The sequence below is a fragment of the Poecilia reticulata genome, linkage group LG2 (assembly GCF_000633615.1).
Source record: "Poecilia reticulata strain Guanapo linkage group LG2, Guppy_female_1.0+MT, whole genome shotgun sequence".
Classification (NCBI taxonomy): Eukaryota; Metazoa; Chordata; class Actinopteri; order Cyprinodontiformes; family Poeciliidae; genus Poecilia; species Poecilia reticulata.
The window spans coordinates 5016802-5026305 of record NC_024332.1 but is presented as its reverse complement, the minus strand read 5'-3'; positions in this window follow the sequence as shown (position 1 = coordinate 5026305).

Below are 9504 nucleotides of genomic sequence, written 5' to 3'. Positions count from 1 at the left end.
GGGGGGGTGAAGATACTTTTAGGAGTATTTCTATAGCTTTTTAATTTTACTGGAGTGATTTTACTTCAATAAATTCTGATTACTCTGCCCACATGAGTAACTTCACTGAAAGAACAAACTTGCTTTAATCAAAAAAGAAAGTCACCAGACACACACTTGAAGTTTTTGTCAAAGTTTCCTGAGTTTCATGTTGAAAGAAATTAATTTGAAAAATGTTTCTTTTGCCTGATTTTATTTTGTAATCATGGTATTTATACAAATCATTTTCATTTTAATCTTTAAAACACCAATATTTCCACATTTCTTCCTATTTTAGTCTGTCTTGCAATGTAACTTTTAAATATTAAAAAAATGATGTTTTGATCAGTTAGTACTTAAATAGACTTTTTACCTAATTTTTTTGGTAATGACCTGGACGGCTACGTTTTACTTTCACTTGAGCAAAATTATCTTGAGTTAGTGCTACTCTTACTAGAGTATGATTTTGGGTTCTCTGCCCACCCCTTTCTATGACTTTGCAAAGTACAGCAAGAAGCTTTTAGCAGAAGATGATGAATTTGATCAGGCTTATTAATGGCTCCTAATTTGATGATTCCATCCAGTAAAGGTCCTGGTCTTTGTCAGTGAGGTATATTCCTGACTGATGCATCCGGTTCCAGTAGGAGCGGCACTGAGCCCGGCGCAGCCCGGTTTTTTTCCTCTCCTCATGTTCTGCTTGGCACATGTTTGGACACCGCCGCTCTGGCACTTCTCTCTCCATAACCCTCCCCGCCCCCATCCCGTGCACTCCTGATGTCCTGAACGTGGATAATCGGCGTCAGTTTATCACGCCTCCGCATACTTCCCTGCCTCTTCTCCTATAAAAACCCTCACCTCTGTCGTTGGACCCGGTCCTGTCAGGGGAGATTACGGGGGACCGATTGCACAAGACTGAATGTGGCGAGAGGAGATTAGCCGGGGCGCCATAGAAAATAGCGACAGGGCCAACAGATTCCTTGCGAGGGGGCCTTATCATGCAATTACACGTTGACACGTTTTAACCATTTTTCAGCCTCTTAATCCGAGGGTCCCCCTCCTCCCCTTCTTTTTCCGAAAGCAGACCTATTGCTGCTGAGGGAGCCTCGCTGCTCTCCGTCTGACTCCCTCCATCAGCCTCTGCTGCTGCCTGAAAGTCTGCCTCATTTTCTCTGCTGAGTTATCACTCTGCTCATATCTCACACCATCTAGGAAGAGGAGAAACAGACATGTTTACACGCCTAAATCAGATATACAATAAATTACTAATAGGTTTCATTGTACAGTGTTACAATTATTGTGATTATACCTAAAGGAAATCAAAATCAGGATAAAAAATCTCGACAGTTAAATGTTTGTTTCAGGTTGCATTATTCTCTTTTTAATTTTTCTGTTTTTGGATTAAGGCACACATGCAGATTTTTGCTACAGATTATGTCAGGTTACAACAAATTTATTGGATTTTGTCCTGGACTTTGACTAGGCCGTTCAATAGCACACAAACACGTCTTGATCTAAACCATCCCATTATTGATTCAATAAAGGAAGACATGTAAAAAGGCTGCAACTTCTTCAGAAAATACAGCTATTTGTGGCTCTTCTAAAAGACTGCATCTATGTTAACATGAAATTTCATCACATCATCTCTAACATTCCCACGATATTTATATTCTTCCACCATCTCTGTGTTTGTGCTGTTAATTCTGGTCTTGGATTGGAAGGAAGGTGAGAAAATCTCCTCAAACCAAAATCATCATGTTGTGTTTCAGGTGTTTAGATCTAGGTGGACTTCATGAAAACGTTTCATAAAGTCCTTCACTAAAGGCTCACACTTATCCTCATCACAGGTCTCCAGTTTAACAATGACAGTATCATCTACAAATTTAAGGATGTGGTTGTTGTCATGGTAACTCCTGTAGTTATCATTATGCAAGATGTACAATAAGGTTGACAGAGGAGAAACTACGTTTACTCCCACCTTCTGAAGCCGAGCTGTTAAAAAATGTAATAAATTATTAAAGTGACATCGTATATTTTAAAATTAATCAGTATTTTATGTGCTTAATTAGCTGGATAGTATGAAAACAGACAAGAAATCTAGAAATAATGAGTTCTAGGATCTTGAGATGTTTATGTGTTTCAGCTGGGGGTTTTTTTTATTCCATTTAAAAAAAATTTTAAAATAATGTTTAAATTTTCTAATAATTCATCTTTTGTATTTCTTCTTTTATTGCAAATTTCTTGACGTTCGACCCGTTTTTCTTTGTGAAGAACTTAAACTAGAGTATAAACTCAAATAAACTTGCTTTCTTGCAAAGAAAACTGGTTTTGTCAGTTCTGTCATCTGGGTTTGTATTTTGATTATTTCCTTCAGCCCTCATCTCATGTATCTGATTCTTCCTCTAAAATTACTTTCAGCTGTTCCTCATCCTCAGCAAATTCTTGCATCAACTTTTGATTCCTCGACATGATCGAATCCTGACAGGTTTGACCTAAAACTACATCCAAACTGGACAGTTAATCTGATTTATGATCATTTTCTTGTAACTGAATATGTTACAGATTCATAATTGAAATATAAAAGCTCTTGAAATGAATAGAAAACGTTGTTTTCAGTGGAACGGGAGCTGTCCAAGTGCTGAAATGAACAAGGTTCCTCAAATTTTACTGCTTTGCATATTTTGTTTCCTACAAAACTAAAAACAAATAACTGATATAAAGCACCTAATGTCGGAGCTGGAAAGAATACAGAAACAAAACGTGTAGAAAGGCCTTTTTTTTTTTTTTTTTCCGGCTTTTTTTAAGATGCTCGTGTGCCCAGGTCAACTGGAAGCGAGAAAAAGCTTCAGCATTTCTACCTTTAAATCAATTATAGATGCGGGGGCAAAAGTGAAGTCTTGTCAAGACAATTACCTAAACACCATGGTACTTTTCCTGGAGGGATAGGGCACTCTGGAGAAGAAAAGAAAAAAAAGCAGGTGACAGAGGAGGAAGGAATGGAAGAGAGCGGGAAACACTAACATGATTACAACTGTAGCTGGGGCTAAGGTAATCACTGCAGTTAAAAGGTCTCCTGCCAGCCCAGAGGCCAATGAACCGCTCTCTTCCTTTCACCTCTGCAGAGGGGGGGGGCTCTGTCATTTGCAGATTGCAGGTGAGATCTGGTTCACATCTCTCCAATCTCCTACCAGAGTAGTGGCCAAAAACACTGGTCAATTAGTGCCATTCATCAAGAATAAGGCTGGCCGAGAGTATTTAGCAGCAAATTGTTCACACATTCAGACTTGAAAGTCCTAAAAGTCAAATGTGATACTTTTACACTTTCAGTGGAGTTTAAAAACAGAAGGAGGAAAAAAAACCATAGATAGGAGAAATTACAGTTTTCCTTCACATTTTGTCGTGTTGTAGCCGTAGAATTCAAAAATATTTTATTTGTATTTTATGTGATAGACAAATCTGTCCTTCAGTAAAGGAAAATGTGATTCTACAAAAAATCCAATCATGGTTGCTGAATACTAATGCACACCACACCTTTTAATTTATTATCATTTTTAGAAACGTGTCTTTTTCCTTACAATTAATAATTGTGAACTACTTTGTGTTTGCGTCTCACATAAAGTAAAAGTAAAATACATTAAACTTTGTTGATGCTGTGTAGCAAAATGTGGAGAAGTTGAAGGGATGGCAAGACTTTTTTTTAAAGCGATGCAGATGCGGTCGAATCAGCTGCAACATTCACAACTCAGAAGATTTTGTCTGTAATCTTTCAGGCACTGAACGCATTTTTTGACATTTCTATATAAAAAGATGATTTAAGGTCGTTATTTCTTTTAATATATATATCTAAGCATACCTTTGCGGTATTAAATAAATGAGTTTTAGACCGAGCTGAAACAAATACAAGTACTGTATTAATTAAAAATAATTGCATCATATTTAAACCATTTAAAAGCATGCTGGGAAAGATGCTCCTTTGATGAAAACACAAACTTCAGTATGCCGTTTTGCAGACAACATTAGGAATGCACATTTTTGTGTCATCGTTGAAACACGTTGACCTCTGGTAGTGAAGGTAAGACGCAGAGCAGAAAGCTATTAGCTGCACTATTTAGTCTGCCAGTGATTTTCTCTTCTCCTGCTTTTTCTAGTTAAACAAAGAAAAAAAGAGTTGATTATTAGAAAAACTCTTAGCATTTGGTCTCATGTCATCTCAGTCTCTTCCTTTTTGCATTATGAGAATCCTTTTCAATGCTCATCTGTTAGAAGGAATTAAAGATCTACTTTTGTGTACTAATAATATCTGAAACACAGCTTCAGATGTGTTCAATGTCTGGTCTGTAAGGTTAAGATGTCTCTCTGCTTCAACCAATCAAATGAAAGCTAAATGATCTCTTTTTTCATATCAAACATCCATCCATTTTCTTTACASCCTTGTCCCTCAGTGGGGTTGGGAGGCTTGCTGGTGCCTATCTCCAGCTAACGTTCCAGGCGAGAGGCGGGGTCACCCTGGACAGGTCGCCAGTCTGTCGCAGGGTAACACAGAGACACACAACCATGCACACACACACTCACACTCACACCTAGGGACAATTTGGAGAGGCCAATGTTTTTTGGACTGTGGGAGGAAACCGGAGTACCCGGAGAAAACCCACGCATGCACAGGGAGAACATGCAAACTCCATGCACAAAGATCTGGTCCAGGAATCAAACCCAGAGCCTTCTTGCTGCAAGGCAACAACTCTACCAACTGCGCCACTGTGCAGCCCCATATCAAACATATTTAAAGAATTAACGAAATGTATTAGATAAGAGTGTGAACAATAATCAAACCAACTTCTTGCAGCTTTTTAAATATTTTTTGAACTGAACTGTGTAGCAAATAAAAACAAACATATTTTTACATCACAAAATACAGTTTTTGGTTTGGTTCAAAGCCGCTGAAGATTAGATGCATAATATAAAAGTTGCAAACGGATTTAGACTGCATGACTCATGAAATATAATATCAATTCCTGCATCCAAGCCAGTGATTGCAAAGATGCACTCAAAGTGAACAGCCCACTAATCATTAAGTTTAACAACAACAAAAAAAGGAAAACCTCACAAAAATAAAACAAAGTGAGTTTGAAACGGGGACGTTTGATTTGATAACCTGAGATCTGGGGTGACCCGAAACATCCTGTGACCCTCAGAACATCAGCACAGATCCCACTCAGCCCTGCTACGCCAAAGCGGGCTGCTCTGCACGCTCTCACACACACACCATCGGCGTGAGCGTGCAGAAGTGTTTGCGCACACATTTGTGTAAAACAATATGCTAATCTCTGGCGTGGAGTGGAGGGATTTGCTGTATAAAGGATAGAGAGAGAGGGAAGCATGCTTGTTAGTGATAGCCTGGCTGAAGTTTCCTACACACACCCACCTCCCTGATCCACTTATGTAGGCCTCCTCGCGTGCGTGCGTGCGTGTGTGTGTTTGTGTGTGAGAAAGAGGATGAGTGATCTGTCAGAATATACGTCGTCATCTATAAATTCTTTTCCTGTTTGTGTTATTTGCGGATGCTGCATATTGAATATTGATATCCCCCGTGTGTTTGCTGGTGCATATGTGCGTGTGTGTGTAGGTGTGTGTGCGTGTAAGAACAGGGGGATGATCTGTGTTGGCAGCCAGTAGTTATGGACTCAGATTAAACATGGAAAGGGATTCAGACTGAGGGTATTTACAGATTCTCATTATAGCCTTAGTATCTGAGCGTATACACACACGCGCGCGCGCGCACACATATATACTCTAATCTTATCACCTTTACAGCTTAATCTGTTTACTGTGATTAAACCACATTTGAAAGTAACAGATTTTTTACTTCAACCTGGTTTGAAAACTGAAACGTTTCACTGTTCAGGATGAAAAACTTATAAAGGGTCTTTATAATTCAACAAAGTGAGACAAATTAAGTTACTGCTGTTATGAAAGGTGTATTAAGTCCAAAACTTATTGATCACCTTACAGTCATAAAGTTCAGCTGACAGTGCGGTGAGAAAGAGTAGCTGAAAATGTTAAACATTTTGAAATTTTGGTCTCCAATCAAAGTCCACCAGACTATCAGGTGTAAAAACACGTTTAATTTTTCTACTCTTTTTGAAGCACTTTGCAACTTTTGTTAAATATGCTACATCAATTAAATGTACTTGATATTTATAACATTATGCTGCTCATGTATGTTTTTATAAACAGGAAGAGCTGATTAGCATCTCAAAAGTGATAAAACCTGAACTATGATCCCCAAATCCCAGAGAAGTTGAAATTGAGACTTCATGGATGCACGAAATGAAGTTTCAGAATGGATCAGAATGGATGGATTTGAAATCCTAAATAAATAACTCCAATTTTTAACTCTACTGTAAATCCATTGTAAAATGAAAACGTTTTTGAAAACGAGCTCGTGAAAACGAACAAGATCAAACCCAACATGCAGACTGTGAAGAACAAAGAGGAAACTTTACACAATATAAATCATGTTTACACAAACTTTTTTTTTTTTTTTTTAAGTCGGCAACATGGTCGGTGGAGATGAGGGAAAGAGCTGAGGGGGAGCGATGGTGAGGGATGAGTAAAGGATGAAAAAAAAACAACAGAGGGAGGAAAAAGCAGAGCTGAAACACAACAGGAGCATCCATCCTTTAACCAGTGGGGAGTTATCGCCTAACCACAGAGCTTTTCCAAACGCTTTAAAAAGCACATTTGAAGATGTATTAGTACATCCCTGGATCCACTTGCTGCCAATAGGGGGCTGCTTGCTGGGCTTTGTGCATGTCTGTGTGTTTTTTTTTTTTGTGTGTAGCTCCCTTCAAATTCCCTTAGCGAGCGTTGCTAAGGTGCTTTAGGGATGGGATTAGCTGGAGGCTCATCACACATTCCATAGCAGGAAAAAAAAAAAAAAAACGATGTAAAGACCGAGAGGAAGAATTAAAGAGAAAACAAAAAGTAGAACGACAGATAAAAAAACCCAAAAATAAATAAATAGAAATGACAGACATTAAGAAACCTGGTGAAAAAAAGTTATTGTGGATTGTGAAGGTGAAGAACGACAAAGTAAAAATTTCAATAAAAAAAAATGGAAGGATAAATTTACAAAAAAACTTTTAAAAAATAGAAATGATGGGGGAATATAAGGAATATGAATAAGTAAACTGAATTAGAGAAAAACATATATAGTAATAAAGAAGCAGGCGAAGAAACAAGAAGAATAAATATGAAGGAAGGAAGAGGAATGAAGGAATCAGCTTGCTGACTGTTGCATCAGCCTGATAACCCAGGGCAATATGTGGAGAATAATACGCGTAATAAAGCATGAAGGCAGCTGTAGGAATGTGGCCATGAAACCATCTCTTCTCCTCGTTTAGAACATTTGAAATCCATCGGAGCAGCAGTCTGGCAGGTTTGGCATCAAAATATTTAAGACGGTAGCGCAGACGGGAAAAAATATAATCCTGGGTTATAAATGGGCCGATCTTAACGAACAGAACAAACCAGCAGTTCCAACAAAACTCCTGAGTGGTGCAGGCTGTGCCGGTTTGATGAATGTACTGCTTAAATGTGAGGGCTGTACTCAACGTCTGCAACTCTTTGGCTTTTGGTCTACACTTAAACCGAGGATCAACAAGGAAAAATTGAAACTTTTACAGAGAACAGATGCATTTTTCTGAAATGAGCGTTCAATATTTATGGAAAAAGCTGAAAAAAAGCATCTAATTTATTTCCCAACAACAGCAAACAGACTGAGCAATGCAACAATAGAACTCTTATCAATATATTGCATTAAAATGTTTAGAAAGTTAGTAACTTTTTATCTGATTACTAGATTAATCATCAGAAAGTAGAAAAGGAACAGATAGCAGACATGTATAAGGGAGTAAATACTTTGTTCACAAAACTATTTTGTCCTCCAAGATTTCCCATCCATTGTAATGGCCGTTACTCAGAGCTCAGCAAGGAAGAAATACTATATTAATCATGGCGCTGCCATTTACTTTGCACAATAAGCAGAGCAGCTGTCACACACTCCCACTGTATTACAGCTTAATGTACATGTCAAGTCTCATGTTTTCCCTCCAAGACTCACATTTCAGTGGCCCCTGGTCACCATCTGTGATATGAAAACATTATAATTCAAAGAAAAGAAGTGTGTGGAAAACCTTTCCTGCAGAAGGTCTGAGGGGAAGCATGGCTGCTATTTGTAGCGCTCTATCCCTGAACAAAACACTGCAATAATCTAGAAAACATCTGGAAATACTAAAACAGGATAAATAACGGAAATGAAGGTTTTAATGAAATGATTTAAGCAGCTTTATGTGAATTACAGGAGTTTGTTTTTTGGTTGCCATCATTAACCATAGAAAATCATAGTACATCATACTTTTTTAATTGTTTAATCAAGGTCTATCGAGCTTTTCAGAGCAAATCATCCTTTCATACATTCAGCAAACTCTTGTGTGACTCTTGTGTGCCTGTGAAGCAGGAGGGGAGGGTTGGCCGGTACCTGTGGCTTAGGTGTGGTCCAGTCCAGCTCCTGTTACCTGCATCTCCAATGCAACATGAGCTTCCTCTGTTTGGACAAATTGACAGAGAGAACTGAGCTGACAGGCCACCAGATTTCCCTCTCGGTTTATCTCCATCTTGCCCAGTTTGTGTTAACACATCACTTTCTCTCTCTGCCCGACTGTCATCACTGAGAGAGGTTTAAAGGTTGAACGCTGCCATGTTTATCCGCTCGCAATCACCCAGCAGGTGTTTTCAAAGCCGGAAAGATTTCTAAAGTTTATGTTCCATCATTTCTCGTCTCGCTACATTTCAATTTGTCTTCCTCCGTCCACCTATCCATCTAGTGTTTCCATGATCTCATTATGTACCTATGAAAAGAGGCAGGTAATGCAATCTGGCATAGCATGGTGTGCCATGGCATGTGTGCGTTGATTACCTGAATGAGAGTCAACAGAGTCTCTGTTTCACCCACTTATCCTGTCTAGAAATAATCATCTAATCAAACGTGCTTCCACAGATACAGATATGCAGCTCAGTCATAAAAGTACAACTGCAGCAGGTTGCATCATTAGGAGAGTCATCTTAGGCACAAACAAGCAAAACAGCAAACCTACACAGCAACAATAATAAATTCAGTTTCTCTGAAGAAATGAAAAGTGGCTTCTAGAAACATCAGATAGAAGTTATGTTTCTTCCTTCACTCGGAAACATTAATACCAAACCGTTGAGTGGCGTGTATTTACTGTTAATTATAAAGACAATGTACCTCATGGAGACATCAGATTTGACCTTTGACCTATAAAAATGGTTCTTCTTCTATTTATAATGTCTTCACTAAATGTTGAATTTTGAATGTCTTAACCTCTTTTGCTCCGTAAAACGTTTTGTCTGAATGGCCACAAAGACGCATTGAATAATCTTATTTTACTTGATTTAGAAATCTGGAAA